Raw genomic sequence first — 6,000 nt, 5'->3', positions numbered from 1 at the left:
AAACAGTCAAATTCTCGCACAATGTTGACACTGCTGCCCTCACCTCTTGCTTCTTGGTCAATGGTATCCTCATGATGCTTGTACCCACCACACCGTGTTTTGCCACCAGCGTCATCCAACTCCAGCTACTGCTCCTGACCAGATGCCATTTCGCACTCTCGCTTCAGCCCCCCCCCCCCCCCCCTTGTGCTTGCCCACCTCCATGATTTATCACCTGTATGCCATGTGCTGTACATTGCCGCTCAACATTGACTCCACAGCTGGCAACATGCTATCTATCACACCCAGACACTGCATGGACTAACAGTCCCCCTCCACAGTGGCTTGACACCATCCCACCCCATTTGCCTTCCCTCTCAGTGGTTTCCACTAGAGGGAAATGGGGTGTGTTCTCTGTGGGAACTCTGAAGATCATCACTGATGGGGCAACCAAGGCCATACAAGCCGTCTTTGACAGTCAGTAAGCTTAATAGCTTTGGTGTATTTGGTTGCCTTTTACTGCATACTTCTTCTCGGAATAAAACGTGTCTTATATCTAACTTGCGTCATTTTATTGTATGTCTACCTCACTGTCACCTAGTGCAGCTCTAGATATGCATACGGTTTTATAACATAAATCCACTATAGTATACTCCTCTTTTGCACAAGTTTGTACTTACCGTGTTACATGCAGGTTAAGTTGCTGCTTGTCATATGTTTGTAAATCATAGTTATGCTTAAAAACGTGCTGATTTTTAAAGATGCTCCCTTTTGTTAAAAATCAGTATTTATTATTTACACAAGCAAGGAAAAGGCAGTATTTTCAGACTTTTGAAAGGGGGTCCACAGGAATTCCTTTGTTAGGTTCCTCTATCACCCCGATAATCTTTTTCTTTTTTTAAAATGGTTTTTAAGATGCAGAATTCCACCAAAAAATTATTCCTTAGATCAGAAGTGATGGCATACTAATATGGTAAACTTTTTTTACAGTATAAATTGGATAGATAAAAATCTACTCACCAAGTGGCGGCAGGAGAACACCTTTTTTTATATGTGTGTTCTCCTGCTGCCGCTTGGTGAGCACTTTTTTATTTAGATTGTTTAAGAGGATCACCCACTTCAAGCCCTCCTGAATATGTATACCTAAAAACTTTCTGTAACTCACATTTGAGATATTGAAAACAGGGTCTGCAGGATGCAAATTTTGTGTGGTGCAGAAGTTAAATGTGACACTTTTTTCAGAGTTTGTGATGAAGTTGTTGGTTCTGAACCACTGTGCTAAACTATACATAAGCAATGTTGCAATTTCTTGCAGATTTTCGTGTCTGTGTGACTTACTTAGAATATTCGTGTCATCTCCAAAGAGTTTTGTTGTTCCATCATTAATTTTATCAGTCAGTTACATACATAAGAAATAGCATAAGTCCCAAAACTGACCCTTGTGGGACTCTATACTTGAAATTATTACTGTAAAAACTAGAATTTTTTGGTTCACTGTCTTTGTATTTTGTTTCTGTAATCTGTTTGAATACACTTTTCAGTCTGCCTTGAAATCCATAGTTGCCGGCCGAAGTGGCCGTCCGGTAAATGGCACTGCAGGTTGGAACCGCAAGACCGCTATGGTCGCAGGTTCGAATCCTGCCTCGGGCATGGATGTTTGTGATGTCCTTAGGTTAGTTAGGTTTAACTAGTTCTAAGTTCTAGGGGACTAATGACCTCAGCAGTTGAGTCCCATAGTGCTCAGAGCCATTTGAAATCCATAGTTACTTAACTTATGCAAGAGAATGTCATGATGATTAATATCAAAGACATTATTAAGATCAAGAAATGTCCCAGATACATGTTGTATCATCATCTCTTGCAGTAATTTATTTAAAAAGGCAAAAACTGCTGAATTGGTTGACTTTACAGCTCTGAACCCACGTTGTGAGTCATTTACTTAGCGTTTCTTTATTTAAGAAGGCTGTTAATCTTATAAGGAACATTTTTCCATAATTTTGCTGAAGCCTGGAAAAACTGGCCTATAATAAGCAATTTCACATTTTCAGCTTTCTTATGCAGAGGGGTTACTTTTGCAGTTTTAAAACTGGAAATACACCTCTCTCCTACTAGTGGTTCTACAATAGGTATTGCATTAGCTTCGATGATAGCATCTGGTATCTCATCAGCACCCACTGGACCAGCACCCACTGAATGAGGTGGTGCACTATCACCTCATTTAATCTGCTTGATGTATTAATAAGAAGTATTGGTGTGCCAGCCAGTCCGGATGAGGCTTTTAGGTAATTTTCCACATCCCACTAGGTGAAAACTGGCCTGGTACACAAGTACAGCTTCAAATAAACGATTTGAAAACATTTTGAAAAGCTTTATCTCACTTTTATATGAATAACACTACATGCAGACAGTTGGGGTACACGTATTGCATTTGGGGGGAGGTTAACATGATGGTGACAGGAAGTGCAACTGACCATCTCTTAAACTAACCATATCAAACTGTTAATAACCATGGTGACCCTGCGACAATGCGGAATGAAGGCACAAGAAAAAGAAACCCTTTACAATTTTAGACAGTCCCTCAGGTGTTGCTGGATACATGAATAATGTATTTGCATGAATTTTTTTATATGACTGTACTCTCTTCTTGTCTGGCTACTTGTCATGATGTGCATTTCCTACTGCATAGCTATGTTTGAGAAATAATCTTTAAAGCTCTAGCTACCAATCTGGAGTCAGTTAGTTTATTGTTATTCTTAATCAATCTTATCTTGCTGCGGTTAACTGAACTAGCACCTATTTCCCCTCTTATAATGTGCTACACTGCTTTAGTTCCATTCTTGGAATAGCACAATAGATTGTCTCTTTTAAGTTTCTTTGTTTCTGATGTAACTTGGGTTAGTATCCATTTGTATCATTTGAAGTAAGTAATAAAATCGAGACTAGTATGTTACTTAGAATACTAATACAATATCCTCCTATTTTGGCATGATTTCTTTATTCCTTTTGTGATTTGCTTGTTTGTTTTTCGAACAGAGTTCAATGTAGTTGTTTTGAAGGGAAAATCTATTTCAAAATTTTTTTAATCTTTACATATAAAAAGCAATGTACTGATGGATTGACTCACTCACTGACTCATCTCCGTCCTGCCCAAACTGCTAAGGATAGAAACTTTAAGTTTGGAGAAGATGTTGATCTTATACTGTAGGCATTGTTTAAGAAAGGATTTTAAAAAATTCCAGCCCTATTGTGGTTAAATAGGACACGAAAGGGTTTTGAAAATATGTTGCTATTAAGGCAATTTTAAAGTTAAACCTAAGAAACTGGTATTTGGATTCTCTGTCAGAAATAAAGAAATACATGTTTCAGCAGTTTTTGTAAATTTAACATCTGTAGGGGTGATATAGTGGGTGAAAGTCTTTTTGAGAATAAATCACTATTAAAGAACTACTAAAGTATTTTTAAAATTGCAGCTATGAAAAATGGTTACAAAAGAAAAAAACACTGTTTCAGTGTTTTTGGAAATCCAGTCTCTATGGGGGTGAAATAGGGAATGAAATGTTTTATGAAATATTTCATTGTGGAAGCATTTTTAACACTAAGCCTATGGAAAATTGCATTTGGCATCTCGTTATTTCAAATTCAGCCGTTATTATCGGGGGGGGGGGGGGGGGGGGGGAGGGGGAGATAGAGGATGGAAATTTTAACAGAAACATTTCATTATGCAAGAATTTTTGAAGCTAAATCTGTGAAATTTTGTATTTGGCGTCCCCGTTAAAAACAAAAACTCATTTCACTATTTTTGGAATTTAACCCCTTAGGGGGATGGAATGTTTTATGAAAAAATTTCACTGTGAAAGCGTTTTTGAAGCTAAATATGAAAACTGATATTTGGCTTTTCAGTTAGAAATAAAATAAATTCATGTTCTGGTGTTTTTGGAAATTCAACCCATAAGGGAGTGAAATAGAGGATCATACGTTTTATGAAATTAGTTCATTATGAAAGCATTTTCAAAGCTAAGTCTATGTAAATCTGTATTTCACTTCTTGGTTAGAAATAAAAAAAAATTTTTTTTCACTGTTTTTGGTAATTCATCCCCTAAGGGGGTGAAATAGTGGCTTTACATTTTTAAGAAATATTTCATTATCTTAAAGAACCTAAGAACATATTTCATTATATTAAAGAAACTTGAAAGCTAAATCTATGAAAACTGGTATTTCGCTTCTCAGGTAGATGTAAAGAAGTAAGTGTTAGTGGATGAAAGTTCTAGAGAAATATCACCACAAGAACACAAACGGCATGGTTAACAGAAACCTTGGACTCTAGCTACCAGAATCAGTTTTTGATCAGAAGTATATTCATAAACGACTGGCTTATATGGCCTTAACTATTGTGAAAAGTTTAGAAAGTGTTGCAATTTGTGAAGAACACAAAAATTAAAAAACAATAAAAATAAAAAAATAAAAAAGGAAAATAGAAACCTTTGTAGACCATGCATTCTGTTTGAACAAAGTAGCAGGCACTAAGCTAGTGTGCTGATAAACTTGCCATTATTTTATCATTCTAATTTTCATTCTTCAGGAGAAAACTAAAATATTCAAATTTTTTAATTTTGAATTTTTTTACTGTCCACCTTACTTCATGGAGTTTTGAGTGTACTCCTACATTCAGTATACAATTTGAGCCTAGTGACCACTAAAATCTGTGTTTACCACTTGTACCAAAAACTGGTCAATGATAGATTCAGAAGTTGCTGTTTTCTTTGTTGCTTCAGGTACAACTGAGCTTATGTTGGGTGACTGTAGTAAATTTATATTCTCTTTGAACTGATTAGATTTTGAGAAATCAGTATTAACATCACCAAAAACAATTATATTTCTCTTGGGGGAGTTACTTTCTTCCAAAAGTTCCTTCACATGATTACAAAACACTTTTTTGTCTTAATGTGGTGAAGTGTACATACAAATAATAATTGTATTTCACCTAGAAATTCAACTACAAAGTATTCATCTCTTTCACTGTACAGGTTATGATATTTAATTACACTGTTGAATTCCATATTTTCTTTGATATAACCTGATATTTTCCTTCAGTACATCTTGTTTAAGCCTAATGTAGCAATTTAAAATTATGTGTCATTTATTTCTTGATCACTTACCTCACACTTTGCACTAGTGTCTATAGTGGGAAAAAATCACATTTCTGCCAATGGTGGGATTGAAGGTGTTTGACTTTTGGCTTATTGGTTCACTGGATGTGGGATTCTGCCTTTCTTCTGTTGACATGTTTCCAATTTCCACTATATTACAGTCTTTTTTCACCCATCTATCCATTAATTAAGTTGGTTTGAAATCCAGCTCGGTAGGCGTATTGCAGCTTCTTTCTTTTTTTGTTGTTGTTTTGTCATTTGAGTCATCAATAATAATTAATGTATTATTCACTGAGAAGTTATTAGTTAATTCGTCCATGTTTTTAACAGGTTCCTTGATTGATGCATCAGTTTTTATAATACTTTGCACAGTGAAATGATTACCCAATTTGTCTTCCAGTATCTTCCCCCGGTTTCTTCCTTGACTATCACTTATGAAAAGTACTTCATTTCATTGATTATTTACTGTCAGTGCACTAAACTTTTCTTTTCCAATTCTCAGTGAATGATTTAGTTCTGGATCATCACATAAATTAGTTTGCACTTCAAATTTACTGTTTATTGTGACTTGTTATCTAGTATCTTTAATAGCACTTTTTTTTAGGCTTAACAGGCCACATGTTTTACGTGCATCACACCTTGGTCTTTTCATTACAGCTTGTTCGTAGTAATCTACTTTTATTTACAAATCCCCGTTTTAAGCTTCATAACACTGTTTTCTTCCTGCAGCAGGTTGTTAACTTTATTGTTGTGTTTCACTTCAGACCCATTATCAGAACAAAGGAAATGTTTCTGGTAGATTTTTCAGCGTCTTTGTCAGTCATACACATTTTGCTGCTTTAAGTTTATTAATATCTATTTTCAGTGCACTGGT

The sequence above is a fragment of the Schistocerca serialis genome, chromosome 1, assembly GCF_023864345.2.
Source record: "Schistocerca serialis cubense isolate TAMUIC-IGC-003099 chromosome 1, iqSchSeri2.2, whole genome shotgun sequence".
In the NCBI taxonomy this organism is placed as follows: Eukaryota; Metazoa; Arthropoda; class Insecta; order Orthoptera; family Acrididae; genus Schistocerca; species Schistocerca serialis.
This window is presented reverse-complemented; position numbering follows the sequence as displayed.